Source organism: Phocoena phocoena, chromosome 5 (assembly GCF_963924675.1).
Source record: "Phocoena phocoena chromosome 5, mPhoPho1.1, whole genome shotgun sequence".
NCBI lineage: Eukaryota > Metazoa > Chordata > Mammalia > Artiodactyla > Phocoenidae > Phocoena > Phocoena phocoena.
The window spans coordinates 3,609,591-3,630,567 of NC_089223.1; positions in this window are offsets into that span (position 1 = coordinate 3,609,591).

The window sequence follows — 20,977 nt, forward strand, 5'->3', positions numbered from 1 at the left end:
AAGAAACAAGGCTTATTCTCATTGACAGATTTTTCCCTCTTATTGCTTGTACAGTATTTTGATACAAGCATGGGTATAACATGTAATAACCACAGTCAAAGTCATATAATTATTAAATACTTTTAATTTTGTAAGTTAGTAAATTTAAGTATCCCATTTGAAATTGAGGGACGTATCTGCAGTCTAATTAAACTTTAGTGAAATGAAAAATTTTTTTCATTTATATTTTTATTAGAATATAGATTATACGCATTTTTCTATTTTATACTGTATTCTATTCTATATCCATACTGATTGCTGAAACTATGGTGTAAGTTTTTGTTTGTTTTTTTAACTTTGGAGGAAGGTTTTTAAAAAGTATTTTATCATAACATTTTTTACCCCCAATGAAACTTCCTAATTTCAAGCAATTTGAGATTTAGCCTGGAAATTAAGTTCTTCTTCCCAGATTTCACTATTCACTGAAGGAGATTATTGTGATCTTCCTTTGCGGGAATTACCTCCTCTGAAATTGCTCTTAGATGTGAAATGGAAATCCGGGGCTCTACTTATGCTGTTATTAATATTCAAAATATTAGAAGATGCTTCGGTTCTTAACATATAATAGATTTCAGTTATCCTTTTGGTTGATAGAACTGTGTCTAATTTGAGGAAAAAGGTATTTTAGGGATTTCACCATAGTAGACAACTCCTATGGAGAGACATTAGCAAATAATATTATAACATAATATTTTAATCTCTAATCCCTAGAAACACACCTCTGCACTAAGAAGAACTATAACATTTCTAGTACTTCTCTTGATGGAGATTATACAGTTTTATGGTGATACAATTTATCATCAAGAACTTCTTATTTATAGCTGAAATTCAACATGAGATCATTTTCTTTTTAGCAGAAACAGGAACCAGCCAACATGTAGATTTTTCAACATGTAGATTGCTTTATATTTTCACTATGGTTAAGAAACATCGTGTTTAATTTCCAAATACTTGTGAGTCTTCTAGCTATCATTCTGTTAGTGTTTCAGAATTTAATTATGTTATGATCTGAGAAAATACTTTGTATAATTACTGTTCTTTAAAAGTTGTTAATATGCATTTCATCACCCGGAGTGAGGTCTATTTTGGTGAATGTTCTATGAAATTGAGAAGAATGTGTGTTCTACTATTGTTGGAGTATCCAGTAAATGTCAATGAAATCAACTTGATTGCTGGTGCAGTACAGGTCAAGGGTATCTTTACTGATTTTATGCCTGCTTGATTTATTGCTGACCAAGAAATGTTGAAGTCTCCAACTATAACTGTGAGTTTTTCTATTTCTCCTTTCATTTCTATCAGTTTTTGCTTCATGTATTTTAGTGCTCTGTTCTTGGGTATATATGGTTTTAGGATAGTTATGTCTTCTTGGAGAATTAACTACTTTATCCCTATATAATGTTCCTCTTTATCCCTGATAATTTTCCTTGCTCTGATGTTGGTTTTGCCTGATATAACTATAACTACTCCAGGCTTTTTTAAAACTTGTGTTTGCATTGTGTATCTTTCTCCATCCCTTTATTTTTAACCTATGTAAGTCTTTACATTTAAAGTAGTTTTCTTATAGACAACGTATACATGGTTCTTTTTTTATCTACTCTTGCAAACTGAGTCTTTTAATTGGGATAGACCATTCACATTTAAAGTACATTTTTAATGTAATATGATTAATAATTACCATGTTTATAACTGTTTTCTGTTTTTTTCATTCATTCTTTGTTTCCTTCCCTCATTTTCTGCTTTCTTTGGTTTTAATTGAACATTTTACATAATTCAACTTTGTCTCCTCTCTTAGCATATCAACTATACTTCTTTAAAAAAAAAACTTAGTGATTGACCTAAGCTTTATAATATACACTTTTAACCTAAGTTCACCTTCAAATAATGCTATACCACTTCAAGAGTAGTACAGGTGTCTTAAAGCAGAATATTCTGAACTCTTCACTCCTTTTCCTTGTGATATTGTTGTCATTAATTTTACTTAAACATAGGCAATGATCACCCAATACATTGGTTACTATTATTACTTTTAAAAGAGTTATTTTAAAAAATTTATTTATTTTTGGCTATGTTGGGTCTTCATTGCTGCGTGCAGGCTTTCTCTAGTTGCGGCGAGTGGGGGCTACTCTTCGTTGCAGTGCGCGGGCTTCTCATTGCGGTGGCTTCTCTTGTTGCAAAGCATGGGCTCTAGACGCACAGGCTTCAGAGCACAGGCTGAGTAGTTGTGGCACATGGGCTTCGTTGCTCCGCGGCATGTGGGATCTTCCAGGACCAGGGCTTGAACCTGTGTCCCCTGCATTGGTGGGCAGATTCTTAACAGCTGTGCCACCAGGGTAGCCCTAAAAGTTATTTTTTAAATCAATTAAGAATAAAAATAAAATATTTTATTTGTTCTTAATTAATTTATTCTCTGATGCTCCTTTTCTTTTCCTTTACATAAATCTAACTTTCTGACCTATGTTATTTTTCTTTTGCCTGAACTAATTATTTTAACATTTTCTTTAGCATAAGTTCCTAGTGATGAATTTCCTTTGTTTTTGTTTGTCTGAGAAAGTGTTTATTCCTTCACTTTTGAAGAATAATTTTGCTGTGTATACGACTCTAGGTTAGTGTTATTTCTTCATTTCAAACTTTAAATGACACTTTGTCTTCTTGCTTGAATGGTTTCTGATGAGAAGCCTCCTGTAATTTTTATCTATGTTCCCTGTAGACATGGAGTTCTTTCTCTGATTTCTTTAAAGATTTTCTTTTTGTCTTCGATTATCTTGAGTTTGAATATGATATGTTGCTATGTCCAATGCTTTAAAATTTTTTTTCCGTATAGTTATCCTGTTCAGTGTTCTCTGAGATTCCTGGATCTGTGATTTGGCATCTGTCATTCATTTTGAAAATTTCTCAATCATTATTGCATCAAATATTACATCTCTTTTCTTCTCTGGTATTCCAATTAAGTGTATGTTATAGAATTTGAAATTCTCCACACTTCTGTTAAAAAATTCTTTTTCTTTGCATTATATTTTGAACGTTTCTATTGATCTATCTTCAATCTCACTGGTTCTCCTTTTGGCTAAGTCTAATCTTCCTATTGATGAGCCCCTAAATCATTCTTCATTTCTGTTAACAGTGCTTTTGATTTCTAGCATTTCCTCTTGACTCTTTCCTAGAGTTTATCTTCTTATATTACCAATCTTTTATCGCATGTTGCCTACTTTCACCTTTAGAGCCATTAATATGTTAATCACAGTTAATTTAAATTCAATTCTCTGATAATTCCAACACAGTAAGTCCCCTACATATGAACCTTCTTGCCGTGAACTTTTAAAGATGTGAAAGTACATACGCATTTCCCATCATGTAAGTTAGTTCACGTGTCTGGCGTACACTGTCACGTGTGTGCATCCTCTATAAGTGTTTGTGCTTTTATGTACTTTACAGTACTGTACAGAGTACAGTAGAATAGTACTAATAAATAATAGAAGTGTTCATTTCTTTGGTACTAATGTAGAACTTCTTAGAATATGCAACCTTAGAGTAAAATATTTCTTTAAAAATTATATTTCAAGCCCATAAAATAATTTAACTCTGAAGAATTTTGAATAGGAATGTACATTAGTTATTATAGATATTGGATTGATAGATAAAAATCAGAAATTATCTTTCTAATCCAATAACTTCAATGTGACCACATTTGTTAAAACTGAGATCAGGGCTTCCCTGGTGGCGCAGCGGTTGAGAGTCCGCCTGCCGATGCGGGGGACATGGGTTCGTGCCCCGGTCTGGGAAGATCCCACATGCCGCAGAGTGTTGGGCCCGTGAGCCATGGCCCCTGAGCCTGCGCGTCCGGAGCCTGTGCCCCGCAATGGGAGAGGCCACAGCAGTGAGAGGCCCGCGTACCGCAAAAAAAACCCAAAAAACAAACAAAAAAAACTGAGATCAATATTATGTGTGGTCTTTATGATTTCTTTGGATCCCTAATACCTATATTTATTTCAGCAGACATAATAAACTTGTGTGAAAAGTATTATAAACTTATTACCGTACAGTACTATAGAGCCGATTGTGTACATTGGGTACCTAGGCTAACTTTGCTGGACTTTCATACAAATTGGACTTACAGATGTGCTCTGTAAGTAGAGGTCTTACTGCATTTGTGTCATATCTGAGTCAAATTGTGGCACTTGCTTTTCTCTTTAGACTGCGTTTTTTCTTGTGTTTTGGCACACCCTGTAACATTAAGTCGAAAGCTAGACATGTATGAGGCAGCAGGGACTGCAGTAAATAGGCCTTCAGCATGAAGATTTAGGTCACTCTAGCTATAGGTGCTGTGCTCTGTTTGATCTTTGCTGTAGAATGAGATTTTACATCCTGCTAGTATCTTTGTTTATGTGTCCCCTCTTGACTTTGTGTTTTCTTATGTACTTCCCCTCAGAGAGGGTCTCTCTCCTGCAACTCTTTCAGCTTTAATCCATGTATTATACTGGAGCCCTGTTGATGTGGTCACAGAATGTGACGGACAGAGGAAGTTCTATAATTTTCCAATTGAATCTCAGTGCGTAGTGCACCTGTGTCTTGGAATGAGTTGTGACATTTATAAGGCTTCTCCAGTAGCATAGCTTTCCCCCATTGTTCCCTACTCTCTTCCCTGCCTGCAGTATTCCCAATGTATTTCACTGAAGTCCTGATCATTCTGGACCAGGTTCCTCCTCCTTTTACCTGAGAAAGAAGTCTAGAGGGGACGTGGATGGAGAAGAATGCCCTTCACTCCACGGGGATAAAGCTCTGGCAGAGGCTTTCCCTTGGAATGTGGGCGTTTGTTATGGAGGAGTTTTTAGTTGTGTTTCATACTGATTGCTCTTCCCCTCGCTTTGTCAGAGCCATCAAGAGGTCTTTCTCAGATTGTCATTGTGAGGACCTGGTGGAACTTCTGGAGTAAAGTCCACAAATGCTGTAGTCCCCAGGAATTTCTCACACTCACGCTTTCAGCAATACTTCAAAATTATTATTTATAATTTTTATAATGTTCTTACCAGTTTATCACTCCAGTGGCTTTTACTCCAATTAAGGAGATCTTGGCTGTGTCTGGAGGAGTCTGTTTTTCCAGAGTTTGGGGTGTTTTTCCTTGTGACTTCGTTTCTCTAATGGGTCTAATAAAATAATCGATTTCCAGTTTGTTCAGCTTTTTCTTGTTGTAAAAATGGGTGTGAAGACTTCGGAGCTCTTTACCTGTCAGAGCTGAAATAGGAAGTCTCTTTTTCTAGGATACTTGAAATTTGCATTTTCCTCAGTTTGAATGAGGTTGAGCAACTTTTCCCATGTTTAAGAGCATTGTGTGTTTCTTTTTCATGCAATTCTGTTCATATGTTATTTCTCTTCTAGTTCTCTATTGCTCTGTAAAAATAACTCCTTAGATTAGTGGCTTAAAACAAGGATGTGTTATCTACCTCGTGTTTCTGTGGTTGATGGGGCTCAGCTCAATGGTTCTTGCTAGATATTTTATGCAGTTGTAGAGCGATGGCGGTTACGGAGCTAGAGGTGGAGTCATCTGAAGACTTAACTGGGCTGGATGTCCAAGACATTCAATGCCTGGTAGCTTGGTACTAGCTTGGTACTTACATTAGTTTTCTATTGCTTTCTTAGCAAATTACCACAAACCTAGTGGCTTAAACAACCCAATTTTGTTAACTTACAGTTCTGCGGGTCAAAATTTGGACACGGGTCTCCTTGGGCTAGAACCAAGTTGTTGGTAGAACTCGGCCCTAGTAGATTTGGAATTTTACTACTGTTGGAGGACTGAGGTCCTGTCTCCTTGTTGACTGTCAGTGAGGACAATTCCCAGCTTTAGAGGCTGCTTGCATGCCTTGGTTTAGGGTGACTTTCTTCCATCTTCAAAGCCGGCCACAGCAGGTTGGATATGTCTCTTGCTTTAAATATATCCTCTTTTTTACTCTGTTGTGTTTACCTGACTTACTTTTCTGCCTTCCTTTCCCACTATTAAGGGCCTATTGATTACATGGGGCCTGCCCAGATAATCCAGTATAATCTCCCTATTTAAGATTTGTAACCTGAGATACATCTGCAAAGTCTTTTTCCTCACATAAAGTAACATTTTCATAGGTTCTGAGGATTCGAAATGGACATTTTGGGGGGTCATTATTCTGTTCACCTAGAATTCTCCTCTTTCTCTAGATGGCATTGCATTTTCCAGGACATGGTTTGTCCTTCTCAGGGCATGACTGTCACACTTTTTACATAGTAGCTTCCTTCCAAGAGGGAATTCCTGAAGAACCAGTGTTCTAAAGAGGCAGAAAATAGCAGCTCTCAGATCACTGAAGGACTGTATCGGGAAAGGGCACAGCAACACATACCTTCTGCTGGGTTGTTCCAGGCAGCCACAGGGCTTATCCATATTTAATCAAAGGAAGACAAAAAAGTCAACAAGGACGTTTTTCTTGGTGGAGTCAAATTGCAGCATGTGAGATGAAAACATACCAAGCCACAATTCTCATTTTCTCTTGCTATATAAAAATTGAGCCTAAAACTTAGTAGCTCCAAAACCAGTCTCGTGATTTGAAGAGGGCAGGTTGTTCTTTCTTGGGGCCTCTTAGGCATCCATGGTTAGATGGTATATGAGACTTCAGTGTTCTGAGTTCTCCACTAGTCTAGACGCCCAAGTTCATACACTCACATGTCTGAGAGTTGATGCTGGTTGTTTGCTGGGAGCTCAGCTTGGACCACTCACACACCTACACTCGGCCAGCCCACGTGATTTGTGTTCTCATGACATGCCAGCTGGGTTCTGAGCAACACCCTGACAGCGAGTGTCCCAAGAAGCCCATTGAAAACCATAAGGCTGTTTATGACTTTGCCTCAGATGTTCCAGAGCATCGTTTCATTTGTATTCCATGTGTCAAGCAAGTCAATTAGGTCAGCTTAGATTGAAGAGGGAGAGAATTACCATACATATTTTTCTCATTTTTCTGTTTTGTTATTGGATTATTCTATGTGCTTCATAGGAGCTCTTTTCATATTTTTCTGGTTATCTATTGCTTCATAAACCTTCCTGGAAGCTCAGTGACAAAACAATAACTTATTATTACCTTTTATGGTTCTGAGGTCATCAAATGGGTGGTTTTTGTTTGGTGTCTCTTATATGCCGGCAGTCAGACAATAATGGGACCTGAGTCATGTGAATGCCTCTTTATGCACATAACAGCTGGGGACTGGTCAAGCATCTTTCTCTCCATCATCTCTCAATGTGGCCAGCTTGGTCTTCCTCATCACTTTCATGGCCTCAGGGCTCCAGATGATCAAGGCAGAAACTGCTGACGGCTTTAAAGGAAAGGCCTGGGACAGACATAGCATCACTTTTGCTTAACTCCAGGATCAAAGCAGTCACAGGTTAAGTTCAGAGCCAAGGAGAGGAGAAATAAACTATATCCCTGGAAGGAAAGCGGGTTAAATGTACAGCCATCTTTAATCTGCCATACACATAAAGGAAACAGTCCTTTCCCTGTTATACAAGCTGTAAGCGATGTTCCCAGCTTGTTTTTGTCATGATGCTTCTGTACTCAACAACAACAAAAAACAACCACCTTGTCTTCAAGTCGGATGTATCTTCATAGTTCTTTGTTTTGTATTTAGCGATACCTTTCTCATTTAAAATTAGTTTTTAAAATTCTCATGTTTTCTCCTAGTACTATTCTTTTTGTGTGTGGGTTGAAATCACTGCATGTAATTTATTATTTAAAGTTTATTTTATGAATCCATTTTTTTTCTTTCTGGCTGCCCTGTTTCTAATACCATGTATTGAAAAGTTTATCTTTACCCCTCTAGTTTTTTACCCTTATCATGTACTCTATTTTCTTACAACTATTCCATTTAGGACATTTTCTTCTGTTCTTTTGATCTGTTTATCAATGTTCAAGGGAAAATGGTTTTAATAATTGTGGTTTTATATCATCTTGCTTGTTTACTTCTTTCCATTAGAATATCAGAATTAGTTTGGTTCAAAAACAATTCTGTTGGGTTTTTCTAGAGGAAATATTTACATTTTTATGATATTGAGTGTACCTATCAAGAAGACAGTGTGAATTTAAACTATTTTCCTGGCCAGAGACTGTTTTGACCAAAAGAATGAGGTGGAAGGGATGCTACTTTCTTCTTTATTAGTCTTGTAAATTTTCTTTCACATAGGTATTATACATGCTTCTTTTAAAGATATTCCTAGGAATTCTTTTTATCCTACTTATTGGAAATGTATCTTTCTAATCATATCATCTAATTTATCATCATATGTATATTTTCCCAGCCATTTTTCTGATTTCTCTATTCATTTATCAATTTCTCAGTTTATTTTACTTTTTTGAGTAAAAAAACTACGTTAACCAAACTGATAATAATTTTATCTTTGAAAGTACACATTTTAAAAGACAATTTATGACTATTTTCTCAAGTACATTTGTCTATTGGAGTGGAAGCCCACATCATCCTTAAGTGGAAAGCTTCTACATGCACATATAATTAAATAGATACCACATACTATCCAGAACATGAATTTACAACTGGAGTTCCATAAATTTTGTGTTTGGAAGCTAATCGATCTAGTTCAACTTGCTTATGTTACAGATGAGCGAATAGAGATGCAGAGAAATGAAATGACTCAAGGGAAATCTAACGCTCAGGTAGGACCCAGAATTAGGATGACCAAGTCACCCAGGTGAGAATAGCGCTGACATAGTATATTTTCCCCTCCTATTTCCCCCCTTAGTGTACTTTGTGTCCCAATCAAACTAAGCTGTTTGCTTGCCCTGCCTCCACACCTTTGCCTGGTTACCGTCTCTGCATATAATGCTAACCTCACATGTCCACAAGTCCAGTTCCTACCCATCATTTTAAAAACTCATGTCATTTTAAACCATCCTCCCATGATTCTCATTCTCCATAAAATGCAACACTATCCTCATAAACCAAGTATCGATGTGTACCTTTCTCACAGCTCATACCATTTGTAACTTACGTTCACGTGTGCGCATGTATTGCAACCCTTCCTGGCCACGTGTTATTTGTGGTACTCAGCCTCGTCCTCCTTCAAGTTCTTAGCACAGGGCGTTGAACATAATAGAAGTGAAACTATTTCTTGGGTTAATGACTAATAGTCATATTTATTGAGCCATTATGTGCACATGTATAATCCATCTGCACGAGAATTGAAATGTAAGTATGCAGGATTTTGCACACATCTACATACACGTACAGGTATAAATTCTGATGTTAGTAACATTCCATGTACTTAATTCATCAGTGGAGATGTTCTTATATAATGTCTCTGATGAGAAAGACATATTAAGTGTTTTGAAGGTCAGAATCTATTGACCTTAGCATGTGAAATGGTAATTAAAATGATGTAGATGAATGTTTCTTTTTGTAGATCTATCACTACAGGGAGAAGCACTGAACATTTTAGTATCTGTAACTGTTCATCAGACAACGTAAAATTGTATAAGGTGAAACAAAATGTTTAGAAAACAGCACATTTTAAATTTATTAGTCTATTAATTTTTAGGACAAAGAAGCAGCACTTAGAAATGTCCTAAGTGGAATAGTTGTAAGAAAATAGAGTACATAATAAGGGTAAAAACTGGGAAAAAAAACTGGAAAATAGTTTATTCTATTTATTTGGATAATTTTTTTCCACAGATATATTTCATACTTGATATTCAAGATTCTGCAGTTAAGAGGCTAACCAAGCAAGCTTCCTTGCTTGCTTTTGGAATAAAATTTATTTGTGTTTTATTTTTGACTTTCAAGTGAATTTCTATTTGTCAAAAGCTGACCGTAATATCTGTTAGAGCAGATCATATGCATCATCTAAACACCGAAAACCCAACAGGAATGTGTACAAATAGTCACCAAAAATCATGTAAGAGAATGTTCATCATAGCAGTATTTTTTTTTAACATCTTTATTGGAGTATAATTGCTTTAAAAGGGTGTGTTAGTTTCTGCTGTATAACAAAGTGAATCAGCTATATGTATACATATATACCCATATCTCCTCCCTCTTGTGTTTCCCTCCCACCCTCCCTATCCCACCCCTCTAGGTGGTCACAAAGCACCGAGCTGATCTCCCTGTGCTACGCGGCTGCTTCCCACTAGCTATCTATTTTACATTTGGTAGTGTGTATATGTCAATGCCGCTCTCTCACTTACCCAGCTTACCCTTTCCCCTCCCCGTGTCAAGTCCATTCTCTACAGCTGTGTCTTTATTCCTGCCCTGCAACTAGGTTCATCAGAATCATTTTTTTTTTTAAGATTCCATATATATATATGTTAGCATACGGTATTTGTTTTTCTCTTTCTGACTGACTTCACTCTGTATGACAGACTCTAGGTCCATCCACGTCACTACAAAAGACCCAATTTCGTTCCTTTTTTATGGCTGAGTAATATTCCATTGTGTATATGTGCCACATCTTCTTTATCCATTCATCTGTCAATGGACACTTAGGTTGCTTCCATGTCCTGACTATTGTAAATAGTGCTGCAGTGAACATTGTGGTACATGTCTCTTTTTGAATTATGGTTTTCTCAGGGTATATGCCCAGTAGTGGTATTGCTGGGTCATACGGTAGTTCTACTTTTAGATTTTGTTTCTTTTTGTTTTTTGCGGTACGCAGGCCTCTCACTGTTGTGGCCTCTCCTGTTGCAGAGCACAGGCTCCGGACGCACAGGCACAGCGGCCATGGCTCACGGGCCTAGCCGCTCCACAGCATGTGGGATCTTCCCGGACCAGGGCATGAACCCGTGTCCCCTGCATCGGCAGGCGGACTCTCAACCACTGCGACACCAGGGAAGCCCTACTTTTAGTTTTTTAAGGAACGTCCATACTGTTATCCATAGTGGCTATATCAATTTACATTCCCACCAACAGTGCAAGAGGGTTCCCTTTTCTCCACACCCTCTCCAGCATTTATTGTTTGTAGATTTTTTGATGATGGACATTCTGACCAGTGTGAGGTAATACCTCATTGTGGTTTTGATTTGCATTTCTCTAATGACTAGCGACGTTGAGCATCCTTTCATGTATTTGTTGGCAATCTGTATATCTTCTTTGGAGAAATGTCTATTTAGGTCTTCATGTCCATTTTTTGATTGGGTTATTGTTTTTCTAATATTGAACCACATGGGCCATTTATATATTTTGGAGATTAATCCTTTGTCAGTTGCTCCGTTGGCAATTTTCTCCTGTTCTGAGGGTTGTATTTTTGTCTTGTTTATGGTTTCCTTTGTTGTGCAAAAACTTTTAAGTTTCATTAGGTCCCATTTGTTTGTTTATATTCTTATTTCCATTTCTCTAGGAGGTGGGTCAAAAAGGATCTTGCTGTGACTTATGTCATAGAGTGTTCTGCCTATGTTTTCCCCAAGGAGTTTTATAGTGTCTGGCCTCACCTTTAGGTCTTTAATCCATTCTGAGTTTATTTTTGTGTATGGTGCTAGGGAGTGATCTAATTTCATTCTTTTACGTGTAGCTGTCCAGTTTTCCCAGTACCACTTATTGAAGAGGCTGTCTTTTCTCCATTGTATATTCTTGCCTCCTTTGTCAAAGATAAGGTGACCATAGGTACGCGGGTTTATCTCTGGGCTTTCTATCCTGTTTCATTGATCTTTATTTCTTTTTTTGTGCCAGTACCATACTCTCTTGATTACTGTAGCTTTGTAGTTTAGTCTGAAGTCAGAGAGCTTGATTCTTCCAGCTCTGTTTTTCTTTCTCAAGATTGCTTTGGCTCTTTGGGGTCTTTTGTGTTTCCATACAGATTATGAATTTTTTTGTTCTAGTTCTCTGAAAATTGCTATTGGTAGTTTGATAAGGATTGCAATGAATCTGTGGATTGCTGTGGGTAGTATAGTCATTTTCACAATGTTGATTCTTCCAATCCAAGAACATGGTATATCTCTCCATCTGTTTGTATCATTTTTAATTTCTTTCATCGGTGTCTTATTGTTTCCTGCATACAGATCTTTTGTCTCCTTAGGTAGGTTTATTCCTAGGCATTTTATTCTTTTTGTTGCAGTGGTAAATGGGAGTGTTTCCTTAATTTCTCTTTCAGATTTTTTGTCATTAGTGTATAGGACTGCAAGAGATTTCTGTGCATTAGTTTTCTATCCTGCAACTTTACCAAATTCATTGATTAGCTCTAATAGTTTTCTGGTAGCATCTTTAGGATTCTCCACATCATAGCAGTATTTGCGTTAGTCCCAAACTGTAAGCTACCCAAATACCTATCATGAGAGCAACAGGTAAATATATAGTAATATTCTCATACAATGGAATACTGTACAGTGATGAGGATGACCAAACTTCACTGTAATTAATGATATAAATGAATCACACAAACCAACACCCAGTGAAAGGAGTGAGATACAAAACACTGCACACTGTATGAAATCAATCAAATAAAATACGAAACGGGTAAAACTAACCTATGCTGTTAGAAATAAAGATAGAGGTTACCCTTGGCGGGTGGTGACTGGAGGGGACATCAGAGAGAATTCTGATTTCTGGTAACGTAACCGTGCTCGGTAAGGGCATTCTTCACTTGCGTGTGCTCTGTTACAGAAAATAATTAAGCATATGGACTTGTGTGTATTGTTCTGTACATATATTTTAATTCCATAAAAGTTCTAACAGTGCTGCTAGTCAATCAGCTGGAAAATCAGATTTGTACACTTACAATCTAGTTATTGGGGCTACTTTCCTGCAATTGGCATAATTCACTCGTTTCAACACTTAGGAAGTGAATCTGCCTTTGTCAACAGTGGAAATAAAAAGGGATCCCATTTTCTTGTATAAATCTAGAAAAAAAGAAGTATAATACCAATATACATGTGTGGTATTTTCCAGGTCATAGAGGGGTTTCAGATACATCATTTTAGTTTATCCTCACTCCTGTACTCTTTAGGCTACATAGAGACTATTCCAATCTTGGGAACAAAAGAACTTTTATTCTAGGAAATCTATGGCCCCTGCCTAAAAGTAATATTTCTTTATGAAGCTGCTATTTCCATTGTATAATTTAAAATCATAGAAACATCTTTAACATAAAAATTCTGATAAATTTTATTACAGTTGGTAGAGGTGTTGGTGCTCAAGTTTGTATGATCTTTCCAAGGTTTGCTCTGATAATTATTGGCAATATTTTTAGGTCCCTTTGAGTGAGGCTAGCGTTATTTTTCACTATTTGTAATTGTGAATTTTAAAAAGTTTTCTAGGCCTTAGAATGATTGAACAGAGCATATTTGGAGAAATCATCTTTATATTTATTCATATGTGCTGATAACATTAACTCAAATTAGGTATTTTCATAAACATTCTGGATATACTCTTATCTAATTAAACTTTAAAAAGCAACCTCTCTTATTGATATAAAGATGAATCATGTAGTTTTCACCAGGAAATAAAAGCTTGAATTCACATGACTTATGCCTTGATTCTGTCCCACCTCTTTGTCTGCCCCTGCAGTTAAAATGAAAGCATCTGTAGCTGTAATCACTGAAGCAAAAAGACCCAAACTTAAACCACATGCTTGGAATTACAGTTCCAGCTTTATCTTGCCTCAGTTGCTGAATCTATTAAACCTATCAGCCCTATTTAAAATTAAGACTCACAGTAACTCTCTGTACTTTCCAAAGGCAAAACCCTTGTTTTGTTGTTATGGGCAGTATTTTGTTTATTTATTTATTTATTTATTTTTACTGTGTAGCTTGTGGGACCTTAGTTCCCCGACCAGGCGTTGAACCCTTGCACGTGCTGCGTAAGTGCAGAGTCCAGACCACTGAACCGCCATGGAATTTCCTTGTTTTGTGGTATGACTAACTAAGATAATGCATGAAAAATAGTACTTACCTCATCTTTACTACTTACTAAATATCAGGTGATATTATTATTTTTATTATTATTTTCATCAGTGGAAATAGACAAGATAGATAAGATATTAGGTGCTTGATAAATGCATGGTGAATGAAAGAGTCATTATAAATTGCTCTAAAATATTCTCTAGGATTATCTGTAAGGAGCGAGAGATATGGCTGGTCTAGGAAATGTATTCTAAACAATTTTATAGTGATTGCTTCTGTATAAAAATGGATTTTTTCCATTTTCCTGATTTCAGAAACATTTCACATTACTCTTCTAAAAACTATACGTTTTATTTACAGCAGTTTTAGCTGCAAAGATACCACATATACCTCACACAACCAATTTCCCGTGTTGTTAACATTTAACATGACTCTGAAACATGTGTCACAACTAATGAACTAATATTTACTAAGTTATTATTAACTGAAACCCATAGTTTATTCAGATTTCATTAGTTTTGCATTAATCACAGTTTCTGTTTCAGCATCCCATCCAGGTTACCATGGTTACATGTAACCATGTAATCCATTGTATCTCCTAAGGTGCTTCTTGGCTAAGGTGGTGTCTCAGGATTCCTTGCTTTTGATGACCTTGACAGTTTTGAGGATTACTGATCAAATATTTTGTAGACTATCCCTCAAATTGGGTTGTTTGATTTTTTTTCTTGGTTAGATGGAGGTTATGGGTTTTTAGGAAATAGATCACAGAGATAAAGTGCCATTTTCATCACGTCATCTCAAGGGTACATACCACCACTGTGAATTTTCACCATTAATGTTAACCATTACTGGTGAAGGTAATGATTACCAGGTTTCTCCAATGCAAAGTTACTTTTCCTCCTCTTTCCATACTGTGTTCTTTGGAAGCAAGTTACTCTGTGGCCCACATTTAAGAAGTGGAGAGTGTACAGCAAAGTAACATTGTTAATCAACTATGCGCCAATGTAAAATAAAAATTTAAAAAGGTAATATATTAATAATTGTATTTTACATCTATGTTGGTGTAAGGAAGGATACAATATTAATATAATAAAATCATTAATGGTTAAAAAGAAAAAGTGGAGAGGATGCCTCACCTCCTTGAAGGAGGAGATACATGTAAGTTATTTGGCATTTTTCTACTTATTTACTTATTTATTCAATCATTTACTTGTGTCAGCATGATATTAACTTCATACCTTTATACTCTTAAACATGTACTTTGGAGTAATATATAGTAATATGTTAATTATTTTTCCTGATTGGATTGTTCTGTCTTTGAGCATTTGGAGGCTCTTTATTGGCTCCTGTATCCCTTTGACACACCTCCATCCTTTGCTTTTTGACCAGTCTTTCTGGCACTACAAGATGCTTGAGGCTTACCTTGTCTTAGTCCTAGAATCAGTCGTTTCTCCAAGGAACACTGATTTCTTTGATTGGACAATGCCATCAGAACAGTGCCAGATGTGTATTTCCATATTTATGGTTAGAAACATAGATGCAAATTTATATTTACCCCACCTTTATTATTTTAAAATATATTTTGTGTTCCAGCTCTAATTTTTGAGGGAACATTAAAAAAAAAAGAAACCAAGATTAGGCACTGGGTTCACAGTGCTTTTTACACTAAAAGATATTTCAGAATATTGATATTAAAACTATATCAATTAACAAATTATTTCCAATAATTAGGTTCATCTTAGTTTCATAAGCTTACTAAAATTCTACTATAAATATATTTTGCTCGAATTTTGGTTAGATAATAAAACTAAGAGATCTTTTCTGTGAGATAAAACCTTGTTCACTTTGAAAGGATTGTTAACACACCATAAGTGAACTAGGCAGATATGAATCACTGCAGGTAAAAGCCTTAAGAGGATGTGCATTTTTATGAGGCACATCAATATTTTCCTTACTTGAAAAAAAATTTCAGGTATTTGTTCTATACAATAGAAAATACACTCTTTTCTGAGATTCCATGGCAGTATCTTTGATTACACAAACTGGTAATAAGGTAAAGAAATAAAATGAAAATATGAAATGTAGAAGTTTAGGACAAGAAATCACTCACCCATAGGAAAAGTGTACGGAACTTTTTCTGCTTTCATGATATATATATATATATATATATATATATATATATATTTTTTTTTTTTTTTTAAGTACAAAGCTTATTTACTGCTGATTTACAGACTCTGTTTGCAAAAGTGCCTTTTTCTTACCTTGGTTCTGTTTCCTATTGTAAGAGGAGAGAGGTAAGCGTCTCTTATTTATTTACTTTGTCTTACTTATTTTTTGTCTTATTCAAACTGCTCCTTAAGGGACTTCCCTGTTGGTGCAGTGGTTAAGAATCCACCTGCCAATGCAGGGGACACGGGTTCAAGCCCTGGTCCAGGAAGATCCCACATGCCGCGGAGCAACGAAGCCCGTGCGCCACAACTACTGAGCCTGCGCTCTAGAGCACATGAGCCACAACTACTGAAGCCCGCACGCCTAGAGCCCATGTTCTGCCACAGGAGAAGCCACCACAATGAGAAGCCCGCGCACCGCAACGGTGAGTAGCCCCCGCTCGCCACAACTAGAGAAAGCCTGCACGCAGCAATGAAGACCCAACATAGCCAAAAATAAATAAATAAATAATTGACCAAAAAAAAAAAAAACCCAAAGTGCTCCTTAATGCTCTATAGTTACAACTTTTCTAAAGATGAACAAGTGGATATTAGCCCTGCTTTTGAAGCTAAACAGGTGTCATTTGAATTAAGATATCACTCAATAAGAGTGCCCATTTCCTTTAATTTTATACTCAGAGAAATGGAAATAGAAATTCAAATGTATAAACTTCTCTTGTGTAAAATGAAAATGAATTAGCCATGGGACGACTTTTTAAGTCCCATTCAGTTTTGAAATTTAGTAAGTCTGCAGAGAAACTTAAATTTAATGGTCATATGCTTTGCTAAGGTTTCCACAGCCATCATAAAGGTGGAAATTCTCAGAATAAAGAAAACGCCGTTTTTTTTTTCACTTTAGTCTAGCCATAGGGACATAGGCTATGTCACTACCTCCTTTGCAAAGTTGAAACATGCTTTAGAAGTGTGATCTTACTGATTTCAGAGTTTGAACTTCCTGATTGATTTGTAGACTTGCTCTCTGGTGGCTGAAAATTTGAGAATCAGGAAAATCTCAAGAAGGCAGAACAAACTACTAACTTTTAGAATAAAATAGTAATATGCTTGAAGCAGGAGTCATTTCTCTTGTTACTTTGATTACCATTTTCTCAATGCTCCTTAGTCCTATTCTGAACTGCTTTGGAGTCTATGCATTGTAAGCTGTCATTCATTTACGCTGGTCCCTCCTGATTTCTTGGTTGGCTTTCTAGTAGATATTTCTAACATAAATGTAGAACTCTGTATCAAAAACCCAAATTCAGCTGATGTTGTGAACGTAGGATAGTATCTTAACAGAGACCTGAATTCACCCAATTCTGATGGTCAGTTATTATTTCACAGGAAAGGAAAATATGCATTTGTTTGTTCTGATCACATATTCATTTATTCAGAAGGCATAAGAAGGATTCAGGAGATGCATATTTTAAATGAAGATCAAAATCTGAAATAAGTGAGGGTTGAATGAAAGGTGATATAACCATAATGTCCTTAGCATTCCATCCAAAATTGGGGGATTCATTTTGAGTTCTCATTTCATGCAGCACATCGTGCGGGGTCAGGACAATTTTTGGTCCAATTTTAGCATGGGGGAGGGGTTGGGTGGACTGGGAAAGAGAGAAGAATAGGTTTTAAAGCACCTATGAAATCCTGAAAGCAACTGTTTCGCTTTCACAAAAAATAAAGCAATAAACACAGTTCATAAAATATATCAATTCCACGTCTGTATCTTATAATCATACTAGTAGATATTGTATAGTTTATCATCATCTCCTCTGTGATAGAAACTTCACATGACCCATATTATTGCTTTAATAAGTTGCTTGTAAATGGGTTTGACTTTGCTGTGAATTACTGAAGATGTTTAAGACCAGGCGTTTTGGGTAAGGCGACTTTCTGTATTCAAATGTCCAATGCCTTCCTGGTGTTTGACCCTTGTTCACTGTGGTCTCAGAGTAGGATGAGCTTTTTAGTTGGAAAATGCTGAATAAACTCTCTCTAATCTACTGTTCAGAGCTGCACTGGCATCTCTCCCTGATATACAATAACAGCCTTCATCTTGTTCATGTAAGATAAATCATGTTATAGTACATATGACAAAGTGACTGACACATAGTCCAACGGTCTCTTTTCTAACTTAAATGGGAAAGCAGGCCTAAGTTTATGTTTCCTTAGTTTCCCTTATCTCTCCCACGTTCTGTTGAAAAATCCTTTATTCTTGCTCTTTTCTACCTTATTTCACCTCATATTCCTGCGAGAGCATTACTGCTCTTTCACGTTGTGCTCCATATGAGCACGGCATTCGCGAACTGTATATTGATGGAGAAGTGGACAGTCATCTGTTCTTATGTGTTTGAATTTCAAGTGGAAAATCACGCTAGGCAAAAATTACTATAGAACTCCTTCTACCAAAGCCAGAGGAATCCAAGTGTGATCAGCTCATGGTACTTCGCTTAATGCTGGGACTGAGGTTTCAGGTTTGGTAAAGCTCAGCACTAACAAGCAGGAAGACTTTGCACACATCATTTCTCGTCTTTGAGATTCTGATTCCCCAGATGTAAAACAGGTGTGTGAGACTATGATTCTGATTCCTTTCAAATTTAGCATTTTATGGTTTATTATTTCATTAAAAATAACATGGATTTAAAATAGGCTTAGTATATTTAACATAAACACAGACAACTTAGAAGATAAAAATTATCCACACTTCCTTTGCTTTTTTTTTTTTTCCGGTACGCGGGCCTCTCACTGTTGTGGCCTCTCCCATTGCGGAGCACAGGCTCCGGACGCGCAGGCTCAGCGGCCATGGCTCACGGGCCCAGCCGCTCCGTGGCATGTGGGATCTTCCCGAACCGGGGCACGAACCCGTGTACACTGCACTGGCAGGCGGACTCTCAACCGCTGCGCCACCAGGGAAGCCCTTCCTTTGCTTTTTTTAAAAAAAATCATGGAAATATAGTTGATTTACAATGTTGTATCTATTCTTGTTTAGATTCTTTTCCCTTATAAGCTATTACAAGACACTGAGTAGAGTTCCCTGTGCTATACAGTAGGTCCTTGTGGGTTATCTATTTTCCATATAATAGTGTGTATATGTTAATCCCAGTCTCCCAGTTTATCCGTCCCCACACCCCTGTCCTCTTTGGTAACCAAAAGTGTGTTTTCTATGCCTGTGGGTCTACTTTTGTTTTGTAAATAAGTTCATTTCTATCTTTTGTTTTTAGATTCCACGTATCCACACTTACCCCGCTGTAATACAGCCATGGAAAGAAACATAGAGAACGATCCAAGGCACCTGAGGACTGTAATGCTCACGTACATGTTCTTGTCATGGTGCCTGCATCAAAGTGGCGCTTGATAAATATTTTACTTCCTCTTCTTAAGTTTCACTTCATTGTTATCTATCCTGAACTTCTATTCTCCAGTTACTTATCTTACTACCCAGTCCTTCCTATGTTTGTTTGTAAATCTATGGAGTTCAAACACATTTATTTTTATTAGAATTGTTTTCTCCAAAGATGAACAATAAAATGTGGATTGATTAATGTTTAAATAGAATGTGCTGGAAACGATGAGTAGTCTCATTGCCTGGATATACATGAATTATTCTCTCTGATTTTACCCCCCATTTTGATCTTCCTTTATTCTTGACACTGAATTTTTTATCTTTTGTAATCTTACTGAAGTGTTTTTATTTCTCTAAGCCATAATAAAAACCTTTTGGGATATAAAGTCGAGTATAAATAAATAATTGATATGTTCCCCCTCAACTCTAACACTCTCTGGACTCTCCAATTTAAGTCATATTTCTAGATCACTGTGAATGCCATTTTCTAAGATAACTCCAACTGGCGCCATCATTAGAACCCATTTTTTTTGTTAAGACTCATCTTCATCCTGAAAAAATGGTGTCTGGAGGCCCTCCTAACTGGTTCATCTGACTTAATACCACAAGGTTACTCTTTTGAACAATTCCTGTTTCATCAGGCCACTTTCATTCATAAATTCCTAATTACCAACACAGTAAAGTTAAAAGCTTTAATATGGCCTAAAACTTCCTTAATAAATTTCCTTAGTTCTTAGTAGGTTTATTTCCCGCCATACCCTTCTGTCTACCTTATACATTCCGCTCATATAGATCAATTTGCAATTTTCTTAGGAGTTGTGATCTTGAATGCCTCCAGGTAATTTTGAAGTATAAAGGCATTCCAGCACCCCATTTGAGACAGGGAAAGCAGCCTATGAAATCTCTATATCTTAAAATTCAATTTCTATTACCACATGTACAGCTTTCCTTAATTCCCCAGGCAGAATTATTTCATTCCTTTGTATTCACATAGCACCTATTCATACCTTTCTTATGGCATTTATCACAATGTATTTTATTTATGTGTTACTTTTTCTCACTAAACTCTAAACTCAAAGCTAATGCCTGTAGTAGGCACTCAATAAATGTTGAATGAAACAATGAATATGGAAATGAATAAATTAATGAAGTAGGAAATAGTTCATTTTAGGTGTCAAGGTAAATTAAAACTTTTAATAGATTAGAAACACAAGATAACATCTTTGGTTTTTCTGTCTTCATTACGGAGAATGGAGAAACTCAAGCAGAAACAGCCACACTATGTAAACACAAACCTGTGTTCAGAGAACTTGAAGGAAAATATAGAAGATTTTATCTAATCTCAGCTGAATTTAATGAAAGAGAATGGGAAAAGATGGAAAGCTATATATTGTTTCTAGTTAATTGGTAATTTTGGTGAACTTTTGTCAGAATACAGGATCAAAAATGAATGAGACATGGTTCTGATGCATTTTAGTTAAAATAATAAATGTTTATAAAACCTAAAATGTTTAAAATTGATGGCCCATTGTCTACACACA